The sequence below is a fragment of the Artemia sp. Qi Xiang Cuo genome, chromosome 1 (assembly GCF_049724085.1).
Source record: "Artemia sp. Qi Xiang Cuo chromosome 1, ASM4972408v1, whole genome shotgun sequence".
In the NCBI taxonomy this organism is placed as follows: Eukaryota; Metazoa; Arthropoda; class Branchiopoda; order Anostraca; family Artemiidae; genus Artemia; species Artemia sp. Qi Xiang Cuo.
In genome coordinates this window covers 2408221-2420295 of record NC_142794.1, presented here as the reverse complement: position 1 = coordinate 2420295, position 12075 = coordinate 2408221, and the positions used below count along the sequence as shown (strand labels likewise).

Sequence of the window (12075 nt, the reverse complement as noted above, 5' to 3'; positions counted from 1 at the left end):
TATTTACCAAAGTTTAAACTTACCTCTCATTTACATCAGAAATAAAATCTACCCCCACACCACCCCCTACCCCTAATGTGCAAATATATACCCTGAATTGGTATATAGGCTATAGGGGTGGGGTAAAATTTATTCCCGACAATGATTATTATATTTGGAAAGAGCATAAAAAAAGGCATTGAGTGGCATGTATACTTTATTTGTAAGTGAATAATATGATTTGCAAACAATTTACCCAAGATAGGCCTATGTAGAATAAATTATTTCTTTTTTACCACCAAGTTTACTTTCTTTAATGTCTGAACTCAACTCAATGAACAAAAAAATAGATATACATTCCTTTTAGTAGACTGCTAGGCCTTGGTATATTTAGGATTTTGAATAGTTATACTGCCTGATTCTGTCTTTTAGAGTGCATAGTAGGCTAGACCTGCACATAGAGTCTAAGCTACACAAAAGATGAAAAAGGTTGGCATAGCAGCAGTCCATACCTAGGCTATTGCCTATTTAATTTTTTTATTGCCTAACAGAAAATGCATGATGGCTATGTTAGTTTCCTCTAATGGCATTAAAAAATTTGCAAGGTTAGGCTTAGCCTGCATTAGCATTAGGTGGGCTAGCCTAATCCTATCAATTTGTTGCAAGATAGGGTAATTTTTTTGCAAATCAAATTATTGATTTACAAATAAAGTAAACATACCACTTGGTGCCTTTTCTTATGCTCTTTCCAAATATGATAATAATTTTTGTCGGAAATGAATTAAACTTAAAAAAAACTTAAACTATTGGAAAATTTTAAACTTACCTCCCATTTACATCAGAAATAAAATTTGCCCCCCCCCCCAATGTGCAAATATATAGGCCTACCCTGAATTGGTATATAAAAGGGAGGGCAAAACTTCTTTGCGACGAAAATGATTATTGTATTTGGAAAGAGCATAAAAAAAGGCATTGAGTGGTATGTACACTTTATTTGCAAGTCAATAATATGATTTGTGAAAAATTTACCCAAGATAGGCCTATGTAGAATAAATGATTTCTTTTTTTAAGCATAACACTTAGCTACATGGCTTTTTGCTAATTTTACTAATGAAGTATTTTATTTTCATGATATTTTTTTTCATTAAGTTAAATAGGCTTGGTTATTTTAAAATATGTTTGTTTAGATTACATATTTAATATATGCTATGCTCCCTCCCCCCTCCTAAAGTGCAAATATATAGCCCAAATTTGTTTCTAAACTATTATATTTTCATCGTAACTTTGTTTTATTTCATTTGCATTCACCCAGCTTCACTTCTCAAGTGTGTTTTATATAATAGAGAAGTACCAAAAAATCTTTATAGTAGAAGAGCTGTGTTGGTATATACACTGACAGTGAGCAGACTATGGGCAGGAAAAATAGCTGTGTGGTTACAAGGCTTCTTGAAAAAAATCTGTGCGCTTTTTGGACACACCATAGCCTTCATAGAGAAACACTAGTTTCCAAAGCATTGCCTAGTGATTTCAAAACAGTACTTGATACATCTGTACAAAACCCTTCCATGCCCACCTATTTTGAAAACTTTGTGAAGAAATGGGTAGATTTGATACATCTCTTCTTTTGCATCAACAGCAGCAGCTCTATAACACTCAACAGCAGCAACTCTATAAGAAAATTAAAATAGATTTTCTTGTGAATTATTATCGCTTCTAATCAGCAGTTGTACCATACCAATCCTGCTCAACTCATCCTCAAGGCTATACTGTGGCGTTTATCCTCCCCATAGTATAGTGCAGACGGTTTGATATCATTCTATTTTCCCTTCTTATGTTAGTTTTGTTTTATTTTTTTGTTTAAAGCTTTTTCCAATAGGCAATGTTTAGAAGTCCTCCAAAAAACAAAGTCCCCCCAGATCCCAAATCAAATTCCAGTGAAAATGCCATAGTGAAAGATACCCATCTTGGCTGGTCAAGCACACTATCTCAAAGTTCAAATGATAGCTCCAATTCCGAGAATAGGACAATGATAAGTGTAGGGGCTAATGTAACCATAATTGATGATAATGGGTTTCAAGAGGTCCTCTCTAGAAGCTCTAAAAAAAGGAAAAAAATCTCCCCAATCAAAAGCATTTCCCCTCTCCCTGCCGAAGATCCTCCCTCCAAAAACTTAGGAATTTACCTTAAAATTACTCCTACTACCCCCTTTGAATTAAAAATGATCACTGCAATAAGAGTTGCAATTTTTAAATTGCTAAAATCAATGTTCTCTCTTAATATTAACCGTGATGGATCTCTGTTAATAGCTGTAAGGGCTCTCAGATAGTGCTGGAAACACAATCGCAGTTGAGGATGTTACCCAACTTGGCAAACCTAGCTCTAATGGCCTAAAAACTAGTAGATCCTTCTTATTCACACTGAAGGAAAAAATTAATATCCAAGAAAAATTATTCCTACTTGGGCAAATCAAACCAAACAAGGAATACAAACCTATGCCTATCCAGTGTCAGAAGTGTCTCAAACTGGGACACACAACAAACAAATGCAATGAAATTCTCCGAGAGTGTAGTAATTGTAAAGCTTTCCACCCTAAAGAGTTGACAACTTGCAACAACACTCAGCCTACATGCATCAATTGCAAAGGCCCACATGAATCTACAAATAAATGATTATGCCCTGCATACAAGAAAAGAGCTCTAACACTCCAAATATCAACAGAGAAGGCCATCCCATACCCCTTTGCAGCAATGGAAGCAAATGCTGCCCAACGATACCAAATAAAGCCTGTAATGAAACCAACCAAAACCCCCAAGTCCAATGCCCCCAATGCATCAAGCACCCCCTGTCCAACACCATCGTCTAAGCCCCCTAGCTCACAGCCCGCTCAGACGGACTCACCCATTCAACAAGCCTCCTAGTCCGGTGAGATGAGGTCAGCCTGGCTCCCCCCCCCAAGAAGAAACAAACCAGAAACACTACCAGGAATTAATCCCTTAACTGACAAACAGGAAGCACAACCAAATATGCAATCCCCAAATATATGCTTTTTCATTCTAAACTGTAATTCAGTTCAGGCCATGAACATACATCAACTACAGAAAACAAAAATCATTGCAGAATTGGCAAAAATCTACATCCCAGATGATATGCTCATTCAAGCAAAAAATGTTCTTGCTTTACTTTTAACAAAGCTGAACATTGATACACAGTCATATGAAGAATAAATCAACAACACAACATATATCAATACTCCAATGGAATGTAAGATCAATCACAGAAAATAAGCTAAATGAACTAATATCTTTTATGAATAATAATTCCATTAACATTGCTTGCCTCCAGGAAACTCATTTAACCCAAATTCAACAAATTAAGTCTCTGGGATATACTATCCTCAGAAAGGATAGATCTTCAGAGAGAAAAGGAGGTGGGGTAGCTTTATTAGTTAAAAATGATATAAAATTTTGTGGCATCAATTTTCCCGATTTTGCAAATGATGTTGATGCAATTGGTATCAGTGTTTGGCTGAATAATTTAAAAACCTACATAATAAGTTTTTATAACCCTAATGGCCAAACTACAGATGCCATGGATTTCTTTAATTATATAAATAATTCTAGTATGTTAAAAAATATCATTATTTGTGGAGATTTCAATGCCCACAGCCTTTTGTGGGGGAATAAACCAGCAAGTAAAGCTGGTAAATTCATTGAGCATATGACTTCAAATAATAATGAATTAGCTGTTGCTACCCCTCCAAATCTGAATACATATTTCAACCCCAAAAGTGGCAGATTCTCCACAATTGACCTACAAATTGTGTTATTAAATTTTTTGAATAAAATTTACATAAATAAAATTGAGAGTCTATGTACTGACCACTTTGCTATAGTTTGCTCCCTAAATGAACCCACTGAAACTTTACCTCATACCTCCAAATATATCAACACTAAAGCAAATTGGCCTATGTTCCAAAATAAGCTAAATGATGAAATTACAAGTTTCACCCAAATTTCATGCATTTCTAACACAACAGTTGACACACATATTGAAGCCTTGACATCTTTACTAATAAATACAGCTAATCATGCTATCCCCAGGACAACACCTAAGAAAACATTCCCTAAACAAATTCCTAAAGCATGGTGGACAAATGAGTGCCTAAATAAATGGAGGATAAAAAAGGCAGCTAGGACAGAATTCATAAAAAAAAAACAACACCTACTACATATATAAAAAAATTACAAGCAGAATCTAATCTACAAGGACTATAGGACTATAATAGATAAAGATATAAAAAGGACTATAATAGATGCTAAATATAAATACTGGAATAATTTTGCAAATAATCTCTCCAGAGAAACACATGAGTCAATTATACATAAAGTCATAAGCAACATCTGTGGGAAAAAGACTTCCCCCGACCCACTCCTGTATGAGCTTATACATAATAATACCCATTATGACAATGATAATGGAAAAGCTAACCTATTTGCAACTCTTTTTGTTAATAAGCTAACATCAAATAATCAAAACCAACTGTCTCCAATTCCTATGAGCCCAAGTTACCAACCATGCCCAGGATCCAAGTACATAACTAATCCATTTTAAATCCAGGAATTGAATAATGCAATACATCATATTAGGGCCAAAACTAGTGGCAGCTATGACAATATACACCCTACATGGATAAAGAATCTCACACCTTCATACAGACAAGAACTGTTGAATTGTTATAATCACGCTTGGGCATCTTCTATGTTCCCCAATATATGGAAATGTTCGTCCCTCCTACCAATCCTAAAGAAAGATAAACCCAAAGATAACCCTGAGTCTTATAGGCCCATAATGATTACTCCTGTGATGGGGAAAATCACATGGAGAAAATGATCTATCACAGTCTCCTCTGGTTTGTTGAAAAAAATAATATGATCCCTTACACTCAAACTGGATTCAAGAAACACCACTCCTCAACAGATGCTTTCATTTTGCTAACAAATGCAATAAATGAATCTTTCTCAAAAAATAATGTCCTAGTTGCAGCTTTCCTAGATTTTGAAGGGGCATATGACAATGTGAACCACCAAATTTTTTAAACAAACTTGCAAACCTTGGCGTACCCCCTAAGCTAGTATCTTTTATTAAATCCTTCATAGAAGTGCAAAGCTTCATTGTTTGTGTTGGTTCAGCCTCTTCACCCCAAAAGACAATAACCAAAGGCCTACCTCAGGGAGCAGTCCTCAGTTGCCTCCTATTTGCCTTATATCTCTGGGACATGAACCTACCCCACACAAATCTAAAATATGCTGATGATCTGGTGCTATGGTCATCTGGTAACACCTTTCAGATAGCACAGTCAAATCTGCAAAAGTCACTTTTCCAGTTTGAAAAATTCTCTCAACATTCAGATCTACCCATTGCACCCACCAAGTCAAAAATAATCCAATTTCACCAGAAGCAAAACCATGTTAATGCAAAACTAACTCTAAATAAAATAACTATTCCAGAAGATAATCATATTAATTACCTAGGTCTCATGCTTGACCAAAAACTTAATTTCCACCTCCATATTTCAAACACAATAAAAAAATGCTATAGAAAAACAAATATACTAAAAATACTTCTTTCCACACCCTGAGGATATAAGGAGAAAAACTTACTCCAGTTTTATAAATCACATATAAGACCACATATTGACTATGGGCTCATTGTCTATTGTGAATGTTCAAAGACCCAGATGCAAAAAATTGAAACAATACAAAATGATATAATACGTCTCATATTTGGTCTTAGTAAACCCACAAGCACCAAGTTTCTGCTTATGGAGAGTGGATTAACAACAAAAAGGGAGAGACTTAGCTTTCTCTTGAAAAAACATCTTACAAAAATTGAACCAAATAGCTCACACACACTACATAATTGGTTAAGAAATCCAGCCATGCATAGAGGCATTGCAGATGAGTATGCCAATATTCAGAAGAAGTTCCCCGTACCAGCAAAGTCTATTGCACCCACTTTCCCCCAATCCCCTCCCCATGGAATTGGTCAAGCCCCATAATAAATAATGACTTCTCAAAGTGGAATAAAGATTTAACCCCCATTGCTTTTGTCCAAAAAAAAATTGCAGAACTTAATACAATTACCTATAAAAATCAATTCCAAATATTTGTTGATGGGTCAAAAATGGATGAGAAGGTTGCAAGTGGTGTTTTCCTCCCTCACCTGAAAATTGCAATGGGCAAGAGATTATATAATAATTTATCTATAATGTCTGCTGAGTTAAATGCAATAATCATGGCATTAGAACACCTTAAGGAAAACCACCCTTTGATTGCAAATTCAAATAATATTATCATATATTCCGACTCTCTATCAAGCCTTGAGTTGCTGGCCTCAGCTCCTCAGTATAAGTTGGACATTGACACTTATCATTGTCTCAGTATTATAGATAATCTTGCTTCAAGTGGCATAAAAACTTATTTTCAGTACATTCCTAGCCACTCTGGCATAAGTGATAATCATCAGGTTGATGAAATAGCAAAAAATGCTATAAATATTGACCAGCCAGGTGGAAGACCAATCCATTAGAGATATTTACCGATGGAGGCTATCAGATATTAATTTTAATAAGATTAATCCTATCCTTTCTCCCTTTCCCAATAAGTATCTTTCTAAAATTTAGCATAGAATTTGTTCTGGAACAAATGGACTAAATTTCCTTGCATTCTCATATAAGTTTTCTAATTCAAGTGGTTCAATTCCCCTGTCCCCTCTTTGCAGGCATTGTAATATGAATAATGAAACAATGAGGTATTTCTTTATTTATAAAGTCTGATATTGAGTTTAGAAGAAGGTCTGACCTTGAATCCTTGTTTACATCAGTAGTGTCAAATAGTAGGACAGTTTATTCTCTTGTTATTGATCTGAAAAGCCAGTTTGCATGTGACACTGTTTGTTTGTTTTATAAGCCCCTCCTTTTCCAACACATTTGTTCTGTGATTTGCTTGATCAACTTTCTTGTGTGGGGTCTTTCTCTAAAAAACGTATTTGTGTTTTGGGAGATTTTAATTGTAATATGTTAAATATTGGATCAAGTGATGAATGTGACCATCTCTTTGATGTGCTTTCTTCTGATGGTCTACTTCCTTCAATTTTTTGTCCTTCTTGTGTTGACCCTACTAGAAATTCTGCCACTTTAATAGACAATATTTTCATTTCTCATTCTTCTAATTTGAAGTTTACTTCTGGTCTTGTTTTCACTGATCTTTCTGATCACTTCCCTATTTATGTTTCACTTTTTATGCCTCAAACTGAGATTGTTGTGGATGAGCAGGGTGAGTTTTCTTTTAGAACTTCCACAGATAAAGAAATTTCTAATTTAATACATAGTCTTCAGAGTAATGATTGGTCTAGTGTTCTTGAAGCTAATGATGTTGATTGTGCAACGAGTTTATTTTTGTGTTGTATGGGAGCTCTGTTGGATAAGGATTTTCCTCTTAGAAAGAGGCCAAGGAATTCCATACCTAAATGTCCATGGATGTCTAGAGGTCTGATCAATGCTACACATATGAAGGCGTCTCTGTTTAAGGCTGCATGTAAAAGTAAGACACAGGATGATCTTTTGAAGTATAAACTTTATAAAAATGTGCTTACTTCTTCAGTACGTGCAGCCAAAAAGCTCTATTTTTCGCGTCAAATTGATGAGTGTAAGGGGAATTTGCGAAAGGTTTGGACTGTAGTTAATGAAGCTCTTTCCCGCAAGAAACTCAAACAGTCCCCCCCTTGTCGCTACAGAAAAGCTGATGGATCTTTCGTGGACAAAAATTCTTCAGCAAGCGCCTTCAAATCGTATTTCACCTCACTTCCTTCAGTTCCTAATCCACCCTACAGCAGAGTAAGTAGTTTTCCTTAGTAGAAAAGCCATTTTTCCTTTTTTCCATGCAGTGATACTGAAATTTCTAACATTATTTCTCAGCTTTCAAGTAGCCGTTCAGTTGATGGTTTTGGTTTGAGCTGTAAAGTTCTTAAAAAAATTGGTTAGTTTGTTTCTAACCCCATCTCACACATAACTAACCTCTCTCTTTCTTCTGGTGTTTTTCCTGATTTATTTAAGGTTGCTAATGTTGTACCTTTGTTTAAAAAAGGTGATTCATCTCTAATTGCAAACTATAGACCTATTTCTCTCCTTCCTGTAATTTCTAAGGTTGTTGAAAAAGTAGTGTATTGTAGACTCTCTTCATTTGTATTTAGTACTAATACGACTGCAGGTAATTCTCTCATAACTAACCATCAGTATGGCTTTCGTCCCAGTTTCTCTACCTTTCATGCACTTTCAGATGCAACAGAGTTTGTGCGTGTTAATCTTGACAAGGGCTTGTGTGTTTTGGGTCTATTTCTTGACTTTTAAAAGGCATTTGATATGGTCGTTCACTCTGTTCTTTTGTCTAAATTATCTTCATTTGGAGTGCATGGAGTCCCACTTGAATGGTTTATGTCTTACCTCTCAGGGAGATCTCAGCATGTTTCGGTTAATGATACTTCTTACTCTTCCTTGCCTATTGTGAAAGGTGTCCCACTGGGCTCTGTGCTTGGACCACTTTTGTTTTTAATTTATATTAATGATCTTGTTGATGGTCTTCATCCCCTTGTGCACCCTATACTTTTTGCTGATGACAGTAACTTCTTCATTACTGCAGTGGACCTGCCATCTGCCATTTCCTTAGCTCAAGGTCTTCTTGATAAAGTAAAAGATTGGTGCTGGTCAAATGGTATGACTCTCAACAGCCAAAAAAGTGCCATTGTACATTTTAGAACCCCTTATCGTATGAGAGACGCAGGGGAGCCAACCATCCTGACTTATGGGAATGATATTATACCGCAAGCTACTATAGTGAAATTTCTTGGTGTGTATCTTGACTGTTTTCTTTCTTTTAATCCCCATATAACTCATACCCGTTCCCTTGTCCTCCACCAATCTTCAATGTTATACAGGGTTAACTCATTTCTTCCCCCTGATGTTATGCTTTCTCTTTATTATGCTTTTATTTTTCCTTACCTTTCTTATTGCTGTTCTGTCTGGGGTAATACTAATAAATCTCTTCTCTGCTCACTTCAAAGAGCCCAAAATAGGGCAGTGAAGGCTACTTTTCTTCTTCCTCGTTTTTACCCGTCCTCTGATCTTTATAATGATACTGGAATAGCTCCGCTGGATCGTATTGTGGGTAAAAGTTACCTTTATTTAGCACATTCTGCTTTTCTAGGTAGACTCCCACCATCTCTGCAGCAGTTTTTCTTTCTGTCAGGCTCAGGTAGGTACTCTTCTTTTTACGTAGCTCTTATCGCAGGTTCATTTTACCTAAGCGTTCATCGACAGCAGGTCAGAGGTCTCCTGTTTATCAATCTATTTTACTATGGAACTCCATCCCTCCTGATGTCCCTCTATCTCTTTCTGCAAAGGCACTTTCTCGCTGGGTATTTCCAGTATAGTATTTTCCCCCTTTTTTCTTCATTTTTTGCATTCTATCCACATTTATATCTTTTTTTTTTCATTCATTATATTTCAAATAATTCTCCTATTTTCTCCTATTATTTCTCCTATTTTCATAAATGTCTCTTATCTAATTTTTTTTTTTTTTTTTTTTTTTTTTGTTGTGGTTTTTAATATTTTGTTATTTATTTTTTTGGCCCTGTACAAGCTTAGCTTCTAGGGCGTGTTTAAATTTTTAAGTTTGTAATTGTATTGTTTTTTTTTTAGTTTTTTTTTTTTAGTATTAATAAATTGATTGATTGATTGACCATTGCCTATTTGAATGTAATATGCTGACATCTGCACAACATACCTTGCTTTGTAAACTATTAAAATGCTTCAAACACCACAAAATCTCACTATCAGCCAAGAGCCTAGCCAACTATACCTGCACACAGAGAACATAAATCAATATCTATCATCTTATATTTGAACTCCTTGAGGCGAAAGATCTACTGAAAGATATCTGAGAATATCTAATAAATAAGAGACAACCAAGCCAGTAGCTCTGTAGCCCACAGAGTGAAGCAAAAAGAAAAGGGCTAAATAGTACCGACTGAATAGCCCACCTGCTGTGAATTAGAAGAAGAATGCATACAGAAGTTCACTGGTTATCCAGGGGAAAATTACTGATATAATTAGTGTAATTTTGTAATGAAGTTACAATTTAATTGGAAGCAAAAACTGAATATACTAAATATCTACTGGACAACAAATTTATTCTTAAGCTCACTTATTTGACAGATATTTTTTTTTCCAAATTGTACAAACTCAATTTGTATTAGCAAGATTCAAACAGATCAGACATTTTTCAAGTTCATAATAAAATTCAAGTGTTTGTGAAAAAGCATATCACATGGAAAAGTTGCATTGATAAAGGCAACTATGATTGTTTTGAAACACTTAAAACTTTTATGATTTAAATCACTGGTGGATCCAGGGGATGCCCCCCAAGGTTTTTTCTGGCACATTCTTTCCTTGTTTTTTTTTTTTATTTTCTATTTTTTTTAATCTTTTTAAAATAAATTTGCCAAATTGATCAATTATTAGAGCCCTTGTCTAATTGACCCCCCCCCCCCCATCCCCCCCCCACAATTTTGCTTATTGGAACCCTTGGCACATTGGGTCTCACCCCACAATTTTGCTCTAGATCTGTCCCTGATTGAAAGCCAAGTGCATCCTAAGATGAACAAACTCTCTCAAATTTCCAGTCATTTATTACTGCTAAAAAATAATTTTGACACCTTATTTAGAAGAAGAGATGCCAAATTTGAGTTGGAAGGATGACACTGTAATTAATTTTTCCCTGGGTACAACCAGCCATAGGGACAACTTTTGCCATCCCCTCCACTTTTATGGTACTGCCAACTTACATTCTTTCTCCCAAAGTGCACCATCTTGCACTTTTGAATGTTAAATTCAAGCTTCCACTTGCGAGCCCAAAGTGAAAGGGAATCTGGATCTTCCTGTATAAAAGCTCTCACCACTGATGGCTGAATGCCAGATAAGCTTTTAATCATCAGCATAAAGGCTTATATCATTTCTCATTGCTTATGTAGAATCAATAATAAAAATATTGAGAATATTAGACATTTTAGGCATTTTTGGAACAATGCCTTAGGTGGCTTGGTGGTGTAGTGAGTTGTTAGTAGCAGTTGTATTATCATGTACTAGTTAAGAAAACTTAGACAAATCTAATAGTGAAGCAATCAACTTTCTAGGTGGTATAATAAAGACCTTACAGTGATTTAGCTTTTGAGGTGATGATTAGCTGTCTTGATGATTAGCTGAACTTAATTGAGCCATTAAAGTGACACTTTGTTCCTTACTATTTTTTACTACTCAATGCCCTTTTTTATGCTCTTTACAAATATAATAATCATTTTTTTTGGAAATGAATTTTAGCCCCCACCCCTAGGGTAAGACACCCAGTAGTCGGCCACCTGCCTATTCTTGGACATAATCTTTTATACTATTTTAATCACTATTTACAATGAGCCATTTGTGTGTCCGAGTTTAGGCAGAATTGTCACTTGTTAGTAAATTCAAAAATAGGAGGCGCTGTACAAGTGAAACTATTTGAATTAGTAACCTACTTGTCCAGAAATTCTTCAGAAATTTTTTGATACAAAAATTAAGTTTCTAGGTGGTATAATACAGTAATTAGAGTAGTTTAAATGTCAAAAAGTTTTCAAAGTGATTAAAGTGTCTGACTATTGGGTGTCTTACCCTAGGCTATATATACCAATTCAGGGTATATATTTGACATTAGAGGGGTAGGGATATTTTTTTTCTGATGTAAATGAGAGGGAAGTTTAAAATTTCCCCCACACCCCTATTGCGCAAATATATACCCTGAATTGGTATATATAGGCTAGGGGTGGGTGCTAAAATTCATTTCCAACAAAAATGATTATCATATTGGTAAAGAGCATAAAAAAGGCATCGAGTAGTATATTCACTTTGATCGTAATTCAATAATATGATTTGGTAAATATTTACCCTAAAAATTAGTATTAGGCCTAGATATGGTAGCCTAGCCTAGACAATTTGGGTTGGATTATTGACAA

General features: G+C 35.2%; 1 protein-coding gene across 2 annotated transcripts in view; it reads right to left on the bottom strand.

The window, feature by feature from the left end:
- LOC148955903 (uncharacterized) overlaps positions 1–12075 on the bottom strand; it is a 148160-nt gene that overhangs the window by 135943 nt on the left and 142 nt on the right. The window lies entirely within an intron of this gene.